We start from the raw sequence: 22604 nt of genomic DNA on the forward strand, positions 1-22604 counted from the left end.
TTTGAAGATCATGAAATATCCATGATATCAAATCAGACACACCAGAGGACCTGTTCCAGCAACTCCCATCAGGACTGGACCTGCTGACCCCCTCCTCTCCAGGTCAACCACTCGGACCAGATCTCAGACAGAAGACAAAGAGCTGACTCTTTCGCTAAGCTTCCAAAAGGGTAGGCTGGCCCTTAAACTTCATAGCACTTTGGACTAGGCTGAAGTCACTACCATTTAAAGGATAAAACACCCAGCCATAAAATTCAACTCCAAGGAGCCAAGAAGGAGCTTAGGAACGAAGGACAATTCCGTGGACTTGACTTTACTGGTTGGTAACAGCACTGACTCTTCCTACTTGCCCCGCCCACCACCACTTTATTTAAAAACCTCAGCCCCGGTGTTTTAGAGCCTCTCCATCAGCCATGTTGCTGTATATCCTCATATTAACAGGGCTCTTAATAGATCACCTGTTTTCCCAGCACTCCTCAGGCAGCCACTGAGATTGGGATTCACCTTCTGGGACTCTTACTACCCCCCCCCCCCCCCAAAAAAAAAGAAAAAAGAAAACCAGCTTCAAATTTTTAAAATTCCACAAGGGATTTAATGCCATAGTTGAATCTTGTCAAATGTATCTGCAACTCCTCCTGATATTTTTGGTGCAAAATAGGAATGTAATTAGTAATCAGTATTTGAAGTTTCTCTTTGTCTATGTAAAGCTCCAGCTCAAAATATTTTAGTATCTGTTCTTTCCTTCAGCAATGTTAAATGAAGCATCACAAATTTAGCCTTACACACGACGCTTTTTAAAAAAGAAGTCCCAGAAAGATGTAATTATTTAAATTCAATTTCATAAAGATTGTAACTGCTTGAAAAAAAAGGGAAAATAATTATGAAAACTGTCACTGATAATTTTGGCTAACAACATGCAACAAAATAGAATTGGCTAAAGCCTGCCTGTGAAATGCATTTCATGTGAATGAATGATTTGTTGTAAAAATGATGCATTTTTTAAGAGCTGTAACAACCTCCTGCTTCAAGGCCCCTCTTTAGGGACAATAAATTAGGAATAGTAAGAGGCCAAGTGGGGTGTAAGTGGCAGGTTATTTTGTCTTAGAATTGGCCAAGCTGTGTCAGATCACATGAGCACATGGCATTAGGTTGATTTCCTTTCACTCTTAGCTGCACTGATGCATTCCAGTCTTCATCCCATCTCTCTCGAAGCATACGCCCCCCTCCCCACAGGCCTCTTGGGTCCCCTGCACAACATGTCAGCTCAAATGAGCTGACCTCTCCAGAGTCCTCTACACTTGTTCATCCTGCTCACTTTGGGTTTCAACCCAACACGTGAGGGAGGAATAGTAAAGTGGAAAGAGCGCTGGCTTTGGAGCCAGGCACACCTGAACTCTAAACCTCTCTACAGCTTTTTCTACCTATGATTCCTTGATCAACCTATGAACCATCTCTGAAATTGTCTTCACACCTTTAACATAATGGTGGTATACTTATTTCATGTGTTCCTGCGAAGATGAAATAAACTAGTATATAGGACATCCCTGGCATGGTGCTACCAAACTCTAAACTCTGAACAAGAGGAAGTTGCAGTCGCTAGGTGACCTCCTGGGACCCTGGTCTTCAGTAAGACTTTGGGTAGTGTCAGTCGAATATTCGTCACTTCAGTCTAACCCAAGGTGCTGTAAAATGAGTAGTGCTGGCGGCTATACTGAAATGTGGGCTAACAATCATACCAAGCGAACTGCCTCTCTGTGGAATGAGCTATCATCAAAGATAAGGTTCCTGAAGTTTTACTAACAGAGGACCACTTAGCATGGAACTTTCTTTACCTTTACCCTGTTCAGAATGTTGTAGAAAGCACCTGTATTCTTCAATCTATTCATTTATCTATTGCTGTGTAAAAAACTAACCCCCAAATTTAACAGCTAAAAATAACAGCAACAAAGCAATTTCTTTGAGTCAGGAGTCCAGGAAGGGCTTAGTTGGGGTCTCTCACGAGGTTGCATTCAAACAGTAAACTGGGGCTGTGGTCTCATCTGAAGTCTTGGTGGGAGGAAGACTGAGGGGTCCACTTTCAATCCCATTCATCTAGCTGTTGAGGAGGCTTGGTCTCTTACCGGGACGAGCGATCTAAGAGAGTGAGAGAGAACCCAAGGTAGAAGGGCAGTATTTTTATGACCAGGTCTCACAGATGATACCTCACAATCTGCCATACTCTGTTCCCTACAAATAAGCCCCTCAGTCTAGCCCACAGTCACTGAGAGGGAATGACACAGTGGTATAAACCCCTGAAAGTGGGGGTCACTGGGGACTACCTCTCATGTAGTCATTGACACAATCATTTATGCCTGAAAGCAAGGCTAGCTGACTGCTCTGTGATGGGAGCCACTTTGTTGAGTTCCTGAATTGGCAGGGCACCATGGCTTTCTCTTCCACGTTTCTTACAAGTGTAGAGGAGTTGGAAACTCACCCCCTTTCAGAAGAGTTCATATCCAGTAAATACATCACAGTACTTCAGACCACGTGTATAGCCAGTGCAGACTTCATGCAATTTCAGGATGTGCTTTCGTGGAAAAGGTAAGTGGGGAGCATGATCCAAAAGACCCTCTGTTACAAACATACCGGTCCAAATTCCACCCTGGACTGTCCTGGTATTTACCAGCCTCCCAACCCAAGCCTGAATATTTCCAAAGACATTAGTTCAGTCCTTTGGAAAGCCTTTCAGGCCACAGTGGAATACGCTAATATGCTAAATGTAGAGATGTTACCCTTGGAGTTTGCTAAATGTTTCTCTTGTGACCTGAAGGAGTTAATGTGACATACATGGCCTAACTCGTAATGAGGGCAGCCCTTGAGCCCTGAGGATAATAACGCTTTTTATATTAGCATCCTGCTGAGATCTCGGTTAGTAGTTTTTTAAAACAATGCACAGGCATATAATGACTTTTTATTTTGTGTCTGGAGAACTAGAAATAATATTTAAATACCACTTCAAGTCAAAGATTACCAACAAAAGAAACACACTGTTAATCTGAAAGCTAAATACCTTTGCTTCAAATGCCAGAAAACATATATTGCTATTACTCATGAGGAACCGACCAATTACAGCCATGAATGCGAACTAGTAAACCCCAGATTTTCAAACCATGGTTAATGGAGTTCTGGGATTCCTGAGAGATGTCACTGAGGACCCACAGGGAAGGGAGAGGGGAAGCCATCTAGAGAGGGCGGTGGCCCCCTCCCCAGCGAGGCTCTCATCTCAACTACAGCTCAGCTTCCATCTGTTCTACACACCAAGCTTTGCTTAAAATGTCCCACAAATTGGATAATACGCGGGATTGGCAAGTTCATGAGAAGTGCAGCTTTGTACATCGTAGGGATGAACACAAATTATTACAGCAGTTTTAGAGGGCAATTTGACATAACCTATCCCAGTTTAACTCCGGTACTTTGAGTCCCTGAGATTCCGCATCTAAAGTACCACAACCGCGAAGAGCTGAGTCTGGGGCGGCACGAGCTCGAGCAGGGTGGTACATTTCCTAGGAGAGTGAGCACTCTTTGTGGGATGATTAGCTCCTGACTGATTCTGTGAATTAAATTTTTATTTCCCTGTGTTGAGACACTGTGACACATAGGTCTTGATGAAATTTAAAGGAAGACCACTTGCAGGATACTGTTTATCACTCAATGGACAGTAATTTCTTTTTGTAAAAGGACCATTGTTTGCATTTTTTTATCCAGTAGCAAGACCACAAGAAAGTACTAAAACTGTTCGCTGAGCAGGGAAGTGAATAAATGTTAAGCAATATGTAAATACAGTAAAGTATCGATTATGTGCACCTGCATAAAGAAAAAAGGATAATGACTATCTTTGCTGGACAGTGGAGCTGGAAATGCTCCTTTAGGAAAACAAAACGGCCATTTCTTATATATTCTCTCACCCATTTTCTACTCAGATCCAAAGGAAGGAGAGAAGGAAGGAAGGGAGGGAAGGAGGAAGGGAGGGAGGGAGGGAGGAGTGAGTCATGGAAATGGCAGGTTAAACAGATTGTTTCAAGACCATGAAAATAATTACATTATATATCTATGACAGTAGCAGCTTTAAAATTATTTTCATTGTCATGAGGGCAAGAACTACTTTTTGACATCTCCAGGAAATGAAAATATATGTACAGTTAGTTTTATATTGTCAGTTAGATATTGAGTTACCAAAATTATAATTCTACTCAATATTTGAAGTGATCGCATAGAGGAAGAGTTAGCCTGATCTGAAACATAATTTTCCTTGACACTCTGTGTCACTCCATAAATATTTTTGTACTTAATGGACAAGATGTAGAAATACAGCTTTTTGTCACATGCCTAGAGAAACAAAATCTATGCTACAATGCCATCTACATTGTATTTCTACCAAGAAGTGAAATATAGCTTTAATACCCCAGTATAATATCCAAGGGTTATTTCGACAAGGGCAGGCTATATATATATTCAACAGCTAATATGGTATTTGACATGTGGCAGATGTCAATAAATATTTGGTGTTAATGATGCCCCAATGGTCATTACACATACTCTCTTCATTATCATTTGTCTCTTCTGCTCCACTTTCACCAAAGAGTTTTATTTAGGTATAATTTACATGCCATAAAATTCATTTGGGTGGTAGAATTCATATTCTTTACTAGATGGGCCAACTCTCTGAAACACCTATTATGTGCAAAGCTCCTTCTAGGGGACTCCTGCCTAGGGGCTCCTTCTTAACTACGTTCACACCATGCTACGGCCACATTGCCTCTCAAATTATGAATTAGCTGATTTAATAAGGAATGCACTCCAGACCCAAAGGCAGTCAGTCCACAGGAATCCCTTAGCCCATGGGATGAGTTAACAAGAAACTTCTGCCCAGTAGGGAGGGTGGTGACCACCTGTACTGATCAGATACTTCTCTGAGAGTCCAAACAGAAGGCATAAATAATTGAAGACCCAAAAGCTTAACTACAACACCCAGAATATAGCAGAGACAAAGTGAGAGGCTGCTATCACACTAAAGGGATAGAATAGGATAAGATAGGATAGGATAGGATAGGATAGGATAGGATAGGATAGGATAGGATAGGAAAGGATAGGATAGGGGAGAGGAGGGAAGGGAGGGGTAGGGAGGGGTAGGGAGGGGAAGGGAAGGGAAGGGAAGGGAAGGGAAGGGAAGGGAACGGAAGGGAAGGGAAGGGAAGGGAAGGGAAGGGAAGGGAGGATAGGATAGGATAGGATAGGATAGGATAGGATAGGATAGGATAAGATAGGGGAGGGGAAGGGAGGAGAGGATAGGATAGGATAAGATAGGGGAGGGGAAGGGAGGAGAGGATAGGATAGGATAAGATAGGGGAGGGGAGGGGAAAGAAGGGAAGGGGAGGAGAGCATAAGATAGAGGAGGGGAAGGGAGGGGAGGGAAAAGGGGAGGGGAAAGGGGAGGGGAGGGGAGGGGAGGGGAGGGGAGGGGAGGAGAGGAGAGGAGAGGAGAGGAGAGGAGAGGAGAGGAGAGGAGAGGAGAGGATCCCTGCCATGAGAGATGAATGAGAATATCTGCTCCTAGAGCTCAAGGGTACTCCAACCCAGAGGGACTCCATGGAGGAGTGAAGGAGCCCCATCTAACAACTGAGACACAAGGTTTACCAGTGTTCCCTGTTTAGCTGATGCTGTAACTCATCTCCCAAGGCATCTTAACAATAGTTGAGCTTGACCCTGGTTATGCCCATTTCAGCAACTTTGTACACAGTCCTTGATCATATCATGCAAGCACCAGAGGCTGGTCTATTGCCTTGGGCTGGTAGCTCAACTGGGGGTTCAGTGATTTATTTTCCCCTAAGTCATTGCCAAAACAATTTTGCTTCTAATGAAAATGATAGCAGTACCTTACATGTATTTGTTGAGCACTTATTGTTTACTCAGTCCATCTTTTTCAGACTGAATTTTTCCCAAGAATCAAATAAAGTAAGATTGGTCATTATTCCCATTTTATAAGTGGCCTAAGTCTAAAAAAATATGAAGTAGCTTGCTCAAAGGCACACAGCCAGTTACTAAAGTCAAGATTCAAGCTGGGGCTACCAGATGCTATGATCCAGAACACCTAGCCACTAAGCATATGGCCTTGAATTTATTGGGTATGAGTATGATCTCTGGATCGCCCAAGGAGAGGTTAAGGTCAAGAGAGAACCTAGAAAAATATGTACAGAATTCCCTGGTGCTCTGTCACAATTATGCCTTAAAAGAAACTAGACTGCTTTCCAGTTCTCTTGAGATCTAGCTTTGTGCAATATCAGCTCTTCTTAAAGGCTAACTTTGTGATAGAAATTACTATCTTATTGATGTCCTCATAATAAACTCATATTACTTAAGGCAGCATAAGTGTGTCTCAGCTACTTGAAACCTAGAAACAAACAAAAAAAGCAAGCCAACCACAACAAAAAATCTAACTAAAACATATGCTGTTGCAAGGAAAAGGCATTCATCCTTTGTTTCCTTCAAATAAAGAATGGATAATAGAGTGAGGAAGACAGCAAGATGGTGAGCATGGTGATTATATTAGTCAGGGTCCCAGCAGGAAACAGCTGGCAGACTCAAATGGGAGAATTTGAGGAGAGTTTAACAAAGGAGTTATGTACAAAGGTTTGAGCAGGCATCAGGGAAATCACACAGAATGATGATGGTGAGGGGATGGAGACATAACGAGAACCTGGAGACAGAACTGTGTGGAGAGGGTCATGTGGAAGTCACTGTGGTCTTTCATCATTCAAGGAGGAAGCAACAAGCCCAAGGTGACCCTGAAGAGAGGGAACCAGGGGAATAAATACTCTGACCTCACCATCCCCCGAACACCTGCAATTCTCCTTCAGCCAAGTTCAGCTTGAAGCTTGAGTTATAGGAAGGCTGCTGCTGTGGGTCAGCATTCTGGGGCAAAGACAGGGCGGAGAGTGCACAGGGAAGGGAAAATTGGAAGATACCTGCATTCAGTGGTAAAAACAAAGGGTTGATGGAGATCAGATTTAAGAAAAAAGGAGAGGGGCGCCTGGGTGGCACAGCAGTTAAGCGTCTGCCTTCGGCTCAGGGCGTGATCCCGGCATTGTGGGATCGAGCCCCACGTCAGGCTCCTCTGCTGTGAGCCTGCTTCTTCCTCTCCCACTCCCCCTACTTGTGTTCCCCCTCTCGCTGGCTGTCTCTATCTCTGTCAAATAAATAAAATCTTTAAAACAAAAAAGAAAAAAGGAGAAATTATAACAATATGGAGAAGGCAGTTACAGAAATGTGTCAGGTAAGTGAATGGAAAATCCCTTTGCACCATCTCCCTTTGGCTCCTTGGGACCTTCGGACTAATATTCTTGTTCATACTGCCTCTGCAAAGTCCAAGACCAATCACTAGCATAGGCCTTATTATAAGATTGATTCTAATTAAACAGTCTTCTCAAGTTTCTTCCTACTGTTAAAACATTTTGTTCCTAACATTTATAGAATTAGCACCAAGACTTCTCAAACTTTTCCAAAAACTTCAAGAGGAGAGAATACTCACAAACTCAATTTTTTGAGGCCATCACTACTTGAAGACCAAAGCCAGATAAGAACATTACAGGAAAAGAGAACTACAGGCCAATGATTCTGATGAATACAGATGCAAAAAATTTCAACAAAATATTAGCAAACTGAATTCAACAGCACATTAAGGGGTCATACACCATGATCAAGCAGGATTTATCATTGGGATCCAAGAATATTTCAACTTACATAAGTCAATAAATATGATTCAACACAATAGAGGAAAGATTAAAAACCATATGATAATCTCAATAGATGCAGAAAAAGCATTTGACAAAATACAACATCCTTTCATAATAAAAATTTTCAACAAAGTGGGTGTACAAGAAACATATTTCAACAAAATAAAGGCCACATATGACAAGCTCACAGCTAACATACTTAATGGTGAAGGGTAGAAAGCTTTTCCTCTAAGATCAGAAACAAAACAATGGTACCCATTCTCACCACTCCTGTTTGATACAGTACTGGAAGTCCCAGCCATAGCAATTAGGAAAGAAAAAGAAATAAATGCATCCAAATCAGAAAGCTAGAAGTAAAACTGTCTTTATTTGCAGATGTTCTGATCTCATATCTACAAAATCCTAGAGAGTCTACCAAAAACTGTCAGAACCAATCAACAAATTCAGTAAAGCTGTAGGATACAAAATCAACATAAAGAAATCAGTTGTCCAGCTGCTATAAAACAAAAATGCTGATCCTAAAATTTATGTTTCTTAAAATTCAAGGGACCCAAGATAGCCAAATAATATTGAGAAAGAACAAAATTGGAGGCCTCACACTTCGAAAAGATCAATAAAACATATAAATCTCTAGTCAGATCGATGTAGAAAAGAAAGGGGGAGAATTCACACATTACCAATATCAGGAATGAGAGAGGTACATCACTATGGCTCTTCCATCTATTCAAGAATAATAAGAGAAGAAAAGGTTGAATTCCTTGAAATATACCAACTACCAAACCTCAAGAAGGAATAAAGGCTTTATTTATGGATTAACTAAAATAGCATGTATTATTGATGGTGGCTGACAGGCACATAAGGGTTCAGTATGCTCTTCTCTCTGCTTTTATGTATTTTTTTTGAAAGATCATCAATTTTTTAAAGAAATAGATACAGCACAAAGCAAAACAAATATTTATCAAGTGTTCAGCTTCCTTTGATGAGATTCTATGTGGTCTCTAATCTCCACTAGCAAATTGGATGGCCTTAAGCAAGCCATTAGCTTCTTTAAATTTCAGTTTTTCTATTTGCCACATGAAGGAATCGACCTAAATCATAAGATTCCTTCTTAGCTCTCAAGTTCTATGATTTTGAACTAATGAATTCCAAGACTTCCTATGTATGTTTCCTCCACAGAACACACTAGATAGCAGTATGACTGGGTATGACCACTGCAGCAATACTTGTTTGGTGAGGAAAATCCATGAGTTACTTATGGCTTCTCTGAGTCCCCAAAATATGCAAACCAAATGTAAAAACCAAATTACTACTAACTACTTTGTTCTTCATATTCCCCCCCTCTTTCTTCCTCCCTTCCCTCCAACCCCCTCTTTCTCTCTATTTCTTCCTATTAATGGCAAGTTTAATTATGTTCTTATATATATTATCAATTTTTAAAAATAGAATATGGTATAATAGAATTAATACTAAATCTGCAGGGAATACTGCTATCTTCCTTTTGTGATTCAGAAGGAATGAGTCCGTTAGGACTGTTGAATTACCCCAGATCATAATTATATAGTAGATGCCCTTCACATAATTTCTCCTTCTCTGGGGCCAGCTCCCAGTGAAACATGTTTTAAGTACACTTTCGCATTTATCAAAGTTGACTGATCCCAGAGTAGACCCCTGACACACATCCGTCAGTCTGTCCTGAACAGTTGAAAAAATAAAACTTAGGTTCACAAAGTTTCTGAGTCACTGTGATGGCTCTCCTCTAGAAGAAAGAGAGGGAACTCCATAATCTGCTGCCAAATCCTTGTTATCAGTCAGTATTCGGCCATAAGGCAAAACCCAGTTACTTCAAGAGAAAGAATTTTATGTAGAGAATTGCCAATAAGGCACTGAAGAAGTGCAAAGGCAGAAAGTGAACAAAGGTATCACGGAGGTAGCAAATACCGGAGGCAGCTCCTGCATGACTGGGAAATAGAAGCAGCTAGAATTGTCAGAACTGAGGGAACAATTCTAACAATTCTACATATTTTTTTAAATAAACCTTTTTTTTAAAAGATTTTATTTATTTATTTGACAGTGATAGAGACAGCCGGCGAAAGAGGGAACACAAGCAGGGGGAGTGGGAGAGGAAGCAGCAGGCTTCCCAGTGGAGGAGCCTGACGCGGGGCTCGATCCCAGAACGCTGGGATCACGCCCTGAGCTGAAGGCAGATGCTTAACGACTGAGCCACCCAGGCACCCCCAATTCTACATAATTTTTAAAGGTTTATTTATTTATTTGAGAAGGAGAGCGAGAGGGAATCCGAAGTAGACTGCCCCTTGAGTGCAGAGCCCAAGGAGGGCTTGATCTCATGACACGGACATCATGATCTGAGCTGAAATCAAAAGTTGGACGCTTAACCTACTGAGCCACCCAGGCACCCCCAGTTCCGCATATTTCTTCTCACACTCCTGAGATGAGAGTGGTGGAGAGGAGACTGCCTAAGGAACCCTGATGCTTGCAGTCAGCTCTGGAGGAGAATGCAACTTGGAAATGCTGGGCTTAGGGCCCTCCCTCTTAGAGGCGAGGCAGAGAGGAGCCAGAGCTTTGCTGGGAGTCAGAAGCTGAGGGTGATGGCAAAACAACACAATGTGAAAACTAAATTCTGAATCCCAAAATGCAACTTTTGCAGTATTCTGTGCTGGCAAATGAGAACTGCAGAGAGTGCCGGGAAGGACTTGTGTCTGGATCAAAGGCTGGCACTAACTAAGTAACTCAGAGAGGAGTTATGTTCCCAGAGGAGAGTAAAGTTCCCAAAGATCTCAGTGGCATTCATCCCTACACACCACTGAAACACCACTCACTGTCTGCTCCCCCAGATCCCACCCCCAATTTGGAAAACGCTTCCTTGAGAGGCTTCTCAAGAAGCCAAAGCATAAAATGGAAAACTTCCTGGGAATTTAGTACAGAAGAGTTGTGTGGGAAGGCTTTGGTGTCACACAGAATTGAGTATTGAATCCCAGCTCAACCACTTACTAGTGATTAACTTACCTTGGGAAACTATCTTTACCCTTCTGCACCTGGGTTTCCTTGTCTACAGAAGAGGGGTAATAATACCATCTCATAGGTTGCTGTAGTGATGAGTGTATTTTAATAGAGTGTCTCAAGCAGTAGACCCAAATATTCCGCTGCAGGAGGAACCGCTGTATGGACGGTTGCACAGGTTGACGATATACATCACCTGTGGGCCAGCCTGGCTGCTGTCCTGTTTGTTCCGTCATTCAGCGTACATTTACTGAATTAATGTTTTGTGTCCGACAACCTGCAAAACTCTGGAATACCACAGTGAGAACACGTTATGGTCCTGACCATAAGAGGGCTAATAGTGCAGCAGAGGAGATGAGCAAGTAAACGGTTACGAGCAAAATCATTAGTGGCTGCCAGCAAGTCTTTGACGCTTTGTGAAGGCAACATTAGGGCACTGAAGCCAAAATTGTCACCTCTCTTCATATGGAAAACAGGGAACCTGTACGTCAAATGTGATAGGACATAGAAAGTGCCTGATACATAGCAAGTAACCAATAGATGTGAGCTCCCTTCTGCCCCTACTAGAGATGTGTCTTAAATTCTTATGTACCTGTGACATTTTGCCCCATGTCTTTGGTAGATACAAGTTTCGCTCGATGATCTCACTCTTTACGTTTCCTATGAAATAAGACCCTCCGACAAAATGGCCCATGTTATCCGGAGGGGTTTCTGTGCCCCGATCCATCTATCTCTGATCTTCTTCTTGTCTAGGGTGGGGGTTTCCCTAAGTGCTTTTCTGTGATGGGAAGGCCAGGGGGTGACTGTGTGAGTATGTGTGAGAAATGTTGACTTGTGGCTTCCGTGAGAAGACAGCATTTTACTTCTTTCCAAAACAACGCAATCTGTGGAGAGCATCAAAGTCTAAGGGATTGCTCTGTTGTCCTTGAAGTATTTCTGGCAGTCATATTGGGAAAAAGAAAATAGTTCTCCTCTGAAACTCAAATTACTCTGGAACAGGACCTTTCATAGGCTGTTTACGTTGTAATGTGTCTGTAAATTATCTCCAATCTGAGTTCACAAAGGGAAGGGATGGAAGTATGTAGCTTTTAATAATTGCTTTTAGCTTTCCTGTCCTGATCAAAGACCAGTTTTGATAACTGCACCTTGCTCTAAAATTCCTTCCGTATTGAACTGGACGTAATATATTCATTTATTATTATAAATGGCCATGTCTTACTATCTCATGATGTTTTAAGGCTGTCCTTCCTCTGCCCTTGGCCATTTTACACACGAATGCAGTTAATCCAACACCAGTGAATTCGGAGCACTGTTACGTACGAATCTCCTTTGGATTCAGTTTCCTTTAGCTTTCAGTTTAAACTCCAATCTTTAATTTTAGATAAATTAAGCACTTCCTTAACTCACTAGAATGACAACTGGTTTTACTGGATAAAAGCAAAATTCTGAACATTATTAATGAGGAAAGAAAAAAATGGGAAGAAAACGAAGATGAAGATTGCAAATATGGCATGGCTCATCACAGAATGTTGGTTTTAAGAGGAGGACTTAAATCATGAGAGTTATTCTGTATTAAATAGGCTCTATTTAATTGCAAGGAGCAGTTACTCTTAAGTAATAAGAATACTGGAAGTGAACGGGTAAATCGAATGCTGAGAATTTAGCTCAACTGCCCCATACCATTGCTGCCTCAGCCTCTATTCTGTGAGGACAAGGGGCCTGCGGGGCCGTGACCTGACATGAGCCGCTCCACCCCCACCCTCAGAGCACAGAGTCACAAGCAAATGTGATTTCCTGCTATGACTGCCCCTTAGGCCTTGAGAAAAGCATTCTCCCTGTCTCCTGGGGCCTTCCCTTCACACACCCCTTAGAGAAGACCCCTGCTAAGCTCACCAAAACCCAGCGCTTTTTGGTTTGTATTGACCAATCTGGCCTTAGCCAGGGAACCCCAAAGCACTTCACCCTTGGACTGTAAAAAAGGCACGTGCCCCGGATCCTGCTGGGCGCTCATTGCCTACCTGCGGCCTCTACCTCCCAGCGTGGCCTCCAGGCACGCCCTGTACCGCCTCCAGGACTTGGGAGTAGTCGACTTCTCTAATTCCCCCGCGGTCCTTGGTTAAATCCATCTGACACACTGGGGCCCTACTTCACAAATGTTAATTTGACAAAATTACGACAGTAAGTGAGACAAGAAGCCGTCCCAGCACTCATGCCCCGGGACTGGGCGGTGATGGGGGGCTGGTGGGAAGAGAACATTATTCAGGATGCTTCAGAGCACCTACATCACCCCAGTGATGCGCCGGCAGCTCCGCCCCAGTAAACGCGGCATCTCTCAGCCGCAAGGTGTTACTCCATACCCCGCTGTACCCGCTGTTCCTGCTGCATCTGTGTCCTATTTACCTTTCCCTCTGTGCCTACTCACTTCTACTGGCTCCTATCCCTGCATCTACTCCTGCCTACTGCCCTTCCTCTGTGTGGATTTTATCCTCCCCAAAGAGAATCTTAGTGGGTAGGAATGTCTTCATCCACGATGACACACCCTATTGAGCACAACTCTTCCACCAAGACACCCCACAGACTTTGACCGCAATCTTCAGCTGAGTAGATCTTACTCTCTCAGGGGCCACAAGAAACTTAAAGAATGTTTCTCCAAATTGTATTATCTCCGGATCATTAGATGGACATTTGTATATATGCTTCCAATAACAATTTTAGGTAAACATTTTATGAGAATTATAACACATTTAAATAATAAAAGCATACATTTTACATATTAATAATATTTTACTAACAATATTATTTGTTTCAGTAAGAGGTAAGATAATAGGTCTTTATACAGACCACTGAAAGCTTGAACCATGGGTTCTTATCCAGGAAGTTTCTTTTCTTAATTTTTCCTTCTACAAAATTAAAAATCTAAACTCAAAGTAATATTGGGAATAGCAGTAAGGGTGTAGTGTCTTTCTTTTCCAGAAGCTCTGTCTTTTAAGATGGAATGTAGACTTAGAAACTATGGATTCCAGAAGATATTAAAGAGATTTAAAAAATGATGTGCACATGCCAGAAGACTGAACATTCCAGCTTTGGAGATGGTGGAAGTAATTGGATTCCTCTGGCTGCATTCAGTTCTGAAAAGTATTTCTTCATGCTCTATTACAGCATATGAATGTGATTTTATTTTAAAATATGCCCAATACTATATTATCAGTGTCGATCTGTAGGCAGGCAGAAGCTTCAAAATGTCATAAATTCTTTTATTTAATTTTAAATAAAAATTAAAACCTCTGATAGTCAAAATCATGAAGCTCAGGAAAAGAATCATAATATCTAAGAATGTTTAGACAATGAATATGAAAACAGAAGAGGAAAATATTAAAGTTTTGTTCCTAATTTTGCATTTGTAATTTCGTATTATTTTTCTTCAAGAGGGTTCCTGCATTGTATAAGCCTGAGTTTCCTCGCTATCTGGATTTGACATTGCATAAGATAACACAAAGTCAGGCACAGTGACTGACAGTGAATCAAATCATATCACCATCAACAGTGAGCCAACAATAAGAGATATAGTATAGACACCAATTATTTTTTAAGTGAAAAAGCTCTGTATAGATACACATTCAGCTACAACCTCTTATTTGCATCATAAATCCTATCTCACTTCATATACAGTTCTTACTTCTTTAGCCTTAAAATGGCTCACCTAACATTTGCTCATTCCAACCACAAATCTCTTCCCCTGAAGCATAAGTTTTCATAGAGAACAGAACCACCAAAATCATTGATACTTCTTATATAAGCATATATATAGATAGATAATTTATATCTATATCTATATATAATTTATATCTATATATCCATATCTAATTTATAATCTGAGACCTATGGGATCAACCAACTCTAAATTGAATGATATGCTAGTTTGCAAACATACCAGTTACTGCCATTCCACATTGGTGCCAATGTGAGGGCATGTTGCCAATACTTCCATTTGGCTTTCTATTCAAATACAGTAATGGTCATTAATGTTGGGTTCATTTTTGTTTTTATATTTTATTTTTTTATTTTTTTTTTAAGATTTTATTTATTTATTTGACAGAGATAGAGACAGCCAGCGAGAGAGGGAACACAAGCAGGGGGAGTGGGAGAGGAAGAAACAGGCTCATAGCAGAGAAGCCCGATGTGGGGCTCGATCCCACAACGCCGGGATCACGCCCTGAGCCGAAGGCAGACGCTTAACCGCTGTGCCACCCAGGCGCCCCTTGTTTTTATATTTTAAACATATAGAATAATACAAGAATAATATGAGAAACACTTCCCAGCTTGAATAAGCATGGGGTTGATATTAACATTGACACTACAGATAGAGTTAAAATATCAGACTATTAGCTGCAAACGTAGCTTTTCTGTGTGGTTCTGCGCGTAGCCCTGCCTCCTCTGCTTCTCTGAACCAAATCAGGTCCGGGAGGGCATCTGCCATCTTCTACTTACCCACTTCCTGCACTTGCTACTGTCCACTAGAAATACAGACCCATTTCGCTTTGCTTCCTTCTGAATAACCTCAGCCCTTACATGTAATTTAAATGCTTAATCCTGAAGTAAACTTTTCATGGATTTTTTCGGTGAGGATTAATCTGTGATTAGTAAACGCTCAGTCTGTCTTTTTCTTTCACCATTATTCTTGAAAATAGTACAGACATATATAGAATCCTCAGTTAATAGTTATTTTTTGCTCAGCATTTTCAATATATTCCTCTATCATGCCCTAAATATGTCTAATTATGCCTAATTCCATTATGCCACTATTTTTTCTGATAAGAACTCTGTTATCAATCTAATTGATACTTTTTCATATGATCTTTCTTTTCTAGTGGCTTTTTAAATGGTATATCTTGTTCCTTGAGGTACTGCAAGTTCACTATGTGTCCAGGTTTCTATTTATTTTATTTATCTAATGAATTCTTGATTTTTGGAAAATTCTTACTCATTACTTCTTTCCATATTATCTCTCTTGTATTTATTCTTCTACTTAAAAAGATTTATTTATTCATTTCAGAGACAGTGTGTGGGAGGGGCAGAGGGAGAGGGAGAGAATCTCAAGCAGACTCCTTGCTGAGTGTGGAGCCTGGTGTGGGGCTCCATCCCAGGACCCTGAGATGATGACCTGAGCCAAAATCAAGAGTTGGGATCTCAACTGACTGAGCCACCCAGGTGCCCTATCTCTTATATTTATTCTAAAATGTTTTCCATGTCTCTCAGTTACTCTTTAATACTTTCAGTCACTTTATTCTGTTCTCTACTTGACTTCCTTCAGTGCCAACTTTGGCTCGTTAATTCTGTTTAATTATACCTAATTTACTACTTAATACATTCACACTTTTTTAATTTAAATTACAGTTAGTTAACATACAGTATTAGTTTCAGGTGTACAATATAGTAATTCAGGACTTCCATACAACACAGAGAGTGGTTTATAACTGTTTTGTTAGTGTGACCTGTTCGTCTAGGGCTATTTTTTCCTGGACAGTCACAAGTGCTCTGGATTGTAGAAGAGTCACTTCTATAAAGTTCTGCATTTCTACTGCAAAAGCTCCAAAGTCTTCACTAGTCCTGGATAGTAATTTTTAAAACAACTTTATTAAGTATAACTGGCATAAAAATAAAATCCACATGAATAAACAATTTGATAAATTTTGACATATTTATGCACTCATGAAATTATTACTGTCATTAAAATCATTAACATATTCATCACCTAAAAGAGTTTCTGGTGCCGTTTGTAATCCATTTCTCCTGACCCACACCCCAGTCCACCCCCTTCCTCCATGTAACCACTGAGCTGCTTTCCACCACAATAAATTTGCATTTTCTAGATCCTTGTACTGATGGAATCATAAATTATGTACTCTTTGTTGACTTGCTTCTTTCGTTGAAACATAATTGTTTAGAGATTCAACCAAACAGGTTTTTTTAAATGTTTTAAATCAATACTTGGTTTCTTGTGATTTCTAAGTAGTATAACACTGTATGAATGTTCTACAGTTTGTCAATTCACCTGCTATGGGCACTTGAGTTTTTTTGGTTTGGAGCTATTACAAATAAAGCTGCTATGGACATTCTTGTACAAGTCTTTGTATAGAAATAAGCTTTCATTTTTCATGGGAAAATATTGGGAATGGAGGCTGGGGTAATATGAGGGATATATATTTACATTTTATAAAATTTCCAAACTGTTTTCCAAAGCGGTTGTACAATTTTACATTCTTGCTAACAGTGTATGATGGTTTCAATTCATCCACCTACTTATCGACACTTGATAAGGACAATCGTTTTAATTTTAGCCAGCCTAATAATTGTATCATGGTATCCTATTGTGGTTCTAATTTGCACTTCCCAAATGACTAACTATAAACGTGGAGAGCCCCTAATGCTTCGGCCCCAAGAATTTCTCCCTCTTCCTAAAGTCCACATAGTCTCCAGCAACTCATTCAAATTACCATGCAAGTGTTCCTACTAGGGCTGAAGGCTCCAGTGGTTTCTTTTCCAGGTAAGCAGATTTTGATTTCTGTATCTCTCTGGATGTGTCCATCTCTCCAGATTTGGGGGTGGCAGTTTGTCCTAAGACTTCACCTTGCTAATAGACCCAAGAAAAGTCTTTAATTTTCCATTTGTTTAGCTTTTTCTCATTGTGAGGCTCGGGATGATAAGTTCCACACTCATTACATGTCAGAATGGAAACTGAATGTCTATGGAAAGGTTAACTAAAGGTTTTAGCCAAAATTTAATTTATTCAGTAGATATAGGGCTATTCTAGTTATCTGGTGTGTTTTTTTTTTTTTTTCTTTTTGTAAGCTGTGAGTTTGTGTTTTCAGGAAATTTGCTTACTTAATTTGCCATATGCATTGGCATTAAGCTTTTCATATATTCCCTTAGTATCTTTAATATCTGTAGAATCTGTAATTATGCCACCTAACTCAATACTCATATGATTTGCATCTTCATGTTTCCTGATTACTTTGGCTAGCGGTTTATCAATTTTATTGTCTTCTCAAATAATCAACATTTACTTTCATTGATTTTCTCTATTTGGTTTATGTTTTCAATATTATTCATTTCATCATTGATCTTTATTATTTTCTTTCTTTGTTTAACTTAGGTTTTCATTTTCTTTATCTAGCTTCTTAATAGACGAAAATTAAGATCATTAATTTGAGAATTATTTTTCTTTTCTAATAAAGTTGTTTAGTGTTTCAAATTTCCCCCTGAACTACTACTTCAGCTGCATCCCACATGTTTTCAGAAGTTGTTTTAATTGCCATTTAGTTCAAAATATTTTTAATTTTCTATTGCTTCTTTGAAACTTGGATTATTAGAAGTATGTTATTTAATTTCTTTAATTGAGGTATAACTGCTATAATATTGTATGAGTTCAGGTGTATACAACATAATGATATTCACATATACCACAAAATGATCACCACAGTAAGTCTCATTAACATCCATCACCATACATAATTTTTTCTCATGATGAGAACTTTCAAAATCCATTGTCTTACCTTTCAATACAGTATTATTAACTGTAGTCACCATGTTGTACTTCTGCATGATTTATACATTTTGTAGTTGGAAATTTTCAAATCCCTTCACCAATATTGCCCACCCTCCACTCTCCACCTCAGGCAAACCACCACAATCTGCTCTTTATATCCAAGAACTCTGGTTTTTGCTTGGTTTTTGTTTCTTGGATTTTTAATCTAAATTTCTTTTAGTTTTTAAATATTGTGGTTTTTCTTGATCTCTTTCTGTTATTGGCTACTTATTTAAAATTAAGTTTTTTTCAGAGAACACTACATAGTATGAGTTGACTCCTTTAAAATGTATTCAGATTTGTTTTATGGCCCAAAATATGGTCTACCTTAATAAGTGTTTGCTTTCACTTATTCACTTGAAAAGTACCTACTGTTGGGTGGAGAATTTTATAAAGGACACAGGTCTAGTTGGTCAATACCAACTTCAAGTCTTTATATCTTTATTTATTTTCTGTCAACTTGTTTTATTAATTATTGAGACAGGGTATTAAAATATTCAATAATTGTGGACTTGTCAATTTCAGTTCTACCCATTTTTGCTTTATTTTAGAGCTCTGTTATTAGGTACACAAACATTTAGAAATCTTATTTCCTCTACATAAATTGATCCATTGTAACATTATGAAATTACCCTCTTTATTCCAGGTTATATTCTTTGCTCTGAAATCTAATTTGTCTAAAATTAAGATAACCACCCAGCTTTCTTTTGATTAAAGTTACTATGGTATATACACTGTATCCATCCTCTTTATTTTTAACCTAGCTGTGTCTTTATATTTAATGTTTCTTGTAAGTTTCTTATAGGCAGCATAAAATAATGTCCTGCTTTTTTATCTAATTTGACAATCTGTACTTTTTGATTAGGATGTTTACACCATTTAAATTTAATGTGAATGATTGATTGATTGGTTGATTTAATTTTATTTAAGTAGGCTCCTTGTCCAGCATGGAGCCCAACGTTGGGCTTGAACTCACAACCCTTAGATCAAGACCTGAGCTGAGACCAAGAATCAGACGCTTAACTGACTGAGCAACCCAGGTGCCCCTTTAATGTGATTTTTAAATACTTTTGGGTTTAAACAGACCACCTTGTTAGTTTTGTTCTATATATTCCATCAGTTCTTTGATCACTTTTTTCTCTTTTCCTGCCATCTTTGAGACTAACTGAGCATTTTTTTATTATTTCATTTTATCTCTTTTTTTGTTTTAACAGCTATAAATTTTTGTTATGCTATTTTAGTTTAGGGCTAATAGCACACACTTTACAAATTTATCACAATTTGTTTCTAGTGTATTTTTGATCTCAGATATTTTATCATTTATTTTATAATATAAGAAAATTATGCCTTTATGCTTTTGCTTTCATACATTTTATTTATGCATGTTATAAATTCTGGTGCATCTTATTTTTTTATTTAAGAGTTAATTATCTTTTAAAGAAAGTGTTTAAAGTGAAAAAGAAAAGTCCCTATATTTACCCACGTAGTTACTGCTTCTGTTGTTTTCCCTTTCTGTGTTTTCCAGGTTTCCATCTGATATAATTTATATCTACTTGAAGGACTTCTCTTAACATGTCTTTAATGTGATTTAATGTGATTACACTGCAGATCTCTGTGTGAAGAATTATTGCAACTTGTGTATGCATGAAAAAAAGTAATTTTAAAAAATAAGTCTAATTTTTTTTAAGTTTGTTAATTTCAAAAAAAAAAAAAAAACCTCACTAGTGAAATAAAGAGTTTAGTACAGGTATACAAAAAAGGAAGCCCCCATGAGGTTTTCACTAGGATGAAATGAGATTAGCTTGTAGTTCTCAAAATCCTCTTCAAAGAAGAATGCAATTTCAGTTTCATTGGTGATTCTCACAGCTTTCAGAGTGCTGCCTTCTTTTAATAGGGGTCTGTCATTTTTCAAACACAATACAAGTTACTTTGCCTTTGATTAATGTGCTTGATGAGTTATCTTTAGTTTATCATATTCATAATTTCTGAATGGTGGTGCAGGCTGGTCCTTAAAGAGACATCTTGCTTTAGAAATACTCTAAGTTCCCTTACAGTCTGGTCCAAAATAAGTCCATGTATACTACAGGTTTGTAATTGTGATTCTCAAGTGAATGAATGAGACAAACTGCAATGATCACTTCTTCAGAAGTCATGTGAAGAAATTCCCTTTGATCCAAAATTTAATTCGCAGGTAGGTTCCCTGGGGAATCTCTCACATATGTGCAGAAGGAAAACTGTTAATATATTTTGCCCATTTGGCTTTACTCTGACATTCAGCAAATGAAGTCTGTGACTAGTCAAAATTGGTATCCCAATATTCTTTTCTAAAGAATATTTTTGATTGGTATGTAATTGGGCTGACAGAATTTTCCTTTCAGTGCTTTAAAGATATTCCACCTCTATTTTTTTCTTCTATTGTTTCTAGTGAGAAATCTATACCTTTGTTCTTCTGAACAGAAGGCATATATTTTCTAAGTGATTTTGAGATTTTATCACTGGTTTAAGCAATTTGATTATCATGTGACCCGGAATAATTTCCTTCGTGTTTCTCGTATTTAAGGTTCTTTTAACTTTTGGGTCTACGCTTTTGTAATTTTCACCAAATTTGGATATATTTTAGCTACTTCTTCTTCAAATAGTTTTTTCAGTCCCCCCTCTCTATCCTCTTCTCAGGGGACTCTAATTAATGTATACTTAGCTGCTTAAATCTGTCTCATGGTTCACTGATGCTTTTTCACTTTTAAGTATTTTTTCTCTGTGTTTCATTATGGATATTTTCTACTGCTACGTCAAGTTTATTAATATGTATTTTCTGTTTTATTATCTAATCTTCTAGTAATCCTAACCAGTGTATTTTTGATCTCAGAAATCATAATTTTTATCTTTTGAAGTCTGATTTCTTCAGTCTTCCCTCCAGCTTTTTGAACATATAAAATATAATCATGATTAATCTTTTACTATCCTTTTTACTACGTTTACCATTTGCGTCATTTCTGGGTTTATTTTCATTGATTGATTTTTCTCCTCATTAAGGGTTGCATTTTCTTATTTCTTTGCATGCAAGACACTGTGTTTTATATCTTGTTGGGTGCTAGATACTTTTGTATTCCTATAAATATTTTTGAGATTAGTTCTGGAACATAGTCATTTAAAAACTATTTGATCCTTTTGGGTCTAACTTTAAAACTTTGTTACATGGGAACAAAGCAACATTTAATCTACAGTTAAACTTTCCCACTACTGATACCCCATTAGTTACTAAGTTTTTCACTCTGATTGTTGACCATAAACACTGTTCCCAGTGGTACGTGAGCTCTAGATAACTGTTCCCTCTACTCATTTGGATTACTTCTTCTGCACACTTTGGGAAATTTCCTCACAGGCATGTACTGATCAGTAATGTACTGCATATTCGAAAGAGTGTCTCTGCTGATTTCCGAAGTTTTCTCTCTGTGCAGTTTTCTTCTCTATGTTATTCTGTCCTGCAAACTCTAGCTGTCTTAGCCTCTTCAAAAATTCCACATCTGTCTCCTCAACTAAGGGAGGAGGCTCCCCTCCCTGAGCTTTGTCCAGGCAATAAGCTGGGGCAATCACAGGGCTCACTTAATATCTTTCTCATAGCTAAAGATCAACATTCTTAACCGCCTGATACTCAATGTCATGAAAGCCTTTGATTCTTATATTTTGTCTGTTTTCGGAAGTTTCAGGATAAATCTCATTCCAGTTACTCCATCTTGGCCAAATGAGGAAAGCTTCTCAGTAGTTTTACATTAATTATTTCTCAATTTGGTATACTTGCAGCATGTGTAATATATACCTAGACTTCCATGGGCTAGGGAGGGAGCTTGATTTTTTATGGGTGACTTTTTTCTACCCCTGTTGGATTCTTGAGAAGGTGGATAAAAACAAATCTACACTTCAAGTTCCAGGGATGGTATTCAGAGGTATTTTTTCCAGTTTACTTTTTAAAACCTGGAATTATTTGATAATCCCATAAAATGGGATGTGGCTTCAGTCTGCTCTGTTGGGAAAACCATTTCACTTAAATTTGCAGCTTGTTTTAGGTTTCCTGGCCATACCAAAACACATATTCTTTTTCAAGGTACATGGAGTATAACTTCATTTATGATCTATTGTTTTGTTTTGGTTTCTTCTCTGCGTTTAATATCAAAATATATCAATTTCATACTGGAAGCAATTTGGAAAAATTTGATTTTACTGGTGAGGTCACC

At 38.8% G+C, this 22604-nt stretch overlaps 1 protein-coding gene and 1 pseudogene across 2 annotated transcripts in view; both read right to left on the reverse strand.

Annotated features, from left to right (window-relative positions):
* The window catches only part of GUCY1A2 (guanylate cyclase 1 soluble subunit alpha 2), a 425356-nt gene that overhangs the window by 355067 nt on the left and 47685 nt on the right, over positions 1-22604 (reverse strand). The gene's annotated exons all lie outside the window — the stretch shown is intronic.
* LOC113260214 (UPF0538 protein C2orf76 homolog) lies at positions 20103-20677 on the reverse strand (annotated as a pseudogene).

This window comes from Ursus arctos, unplaced genomic scaffold (assembly GCF_023065955.2).
Source record: "Ursus arctos isolate Adak ecotype North America unplaced genomic scaffold, UrsArc2.0 scaffold_22, whole genome shotgun sequence".
NCBI lineage: Eukaryota > Metazoa > Chordata > Mammalia > Carnivora > Ursidae > Ursus > Ursus arctos.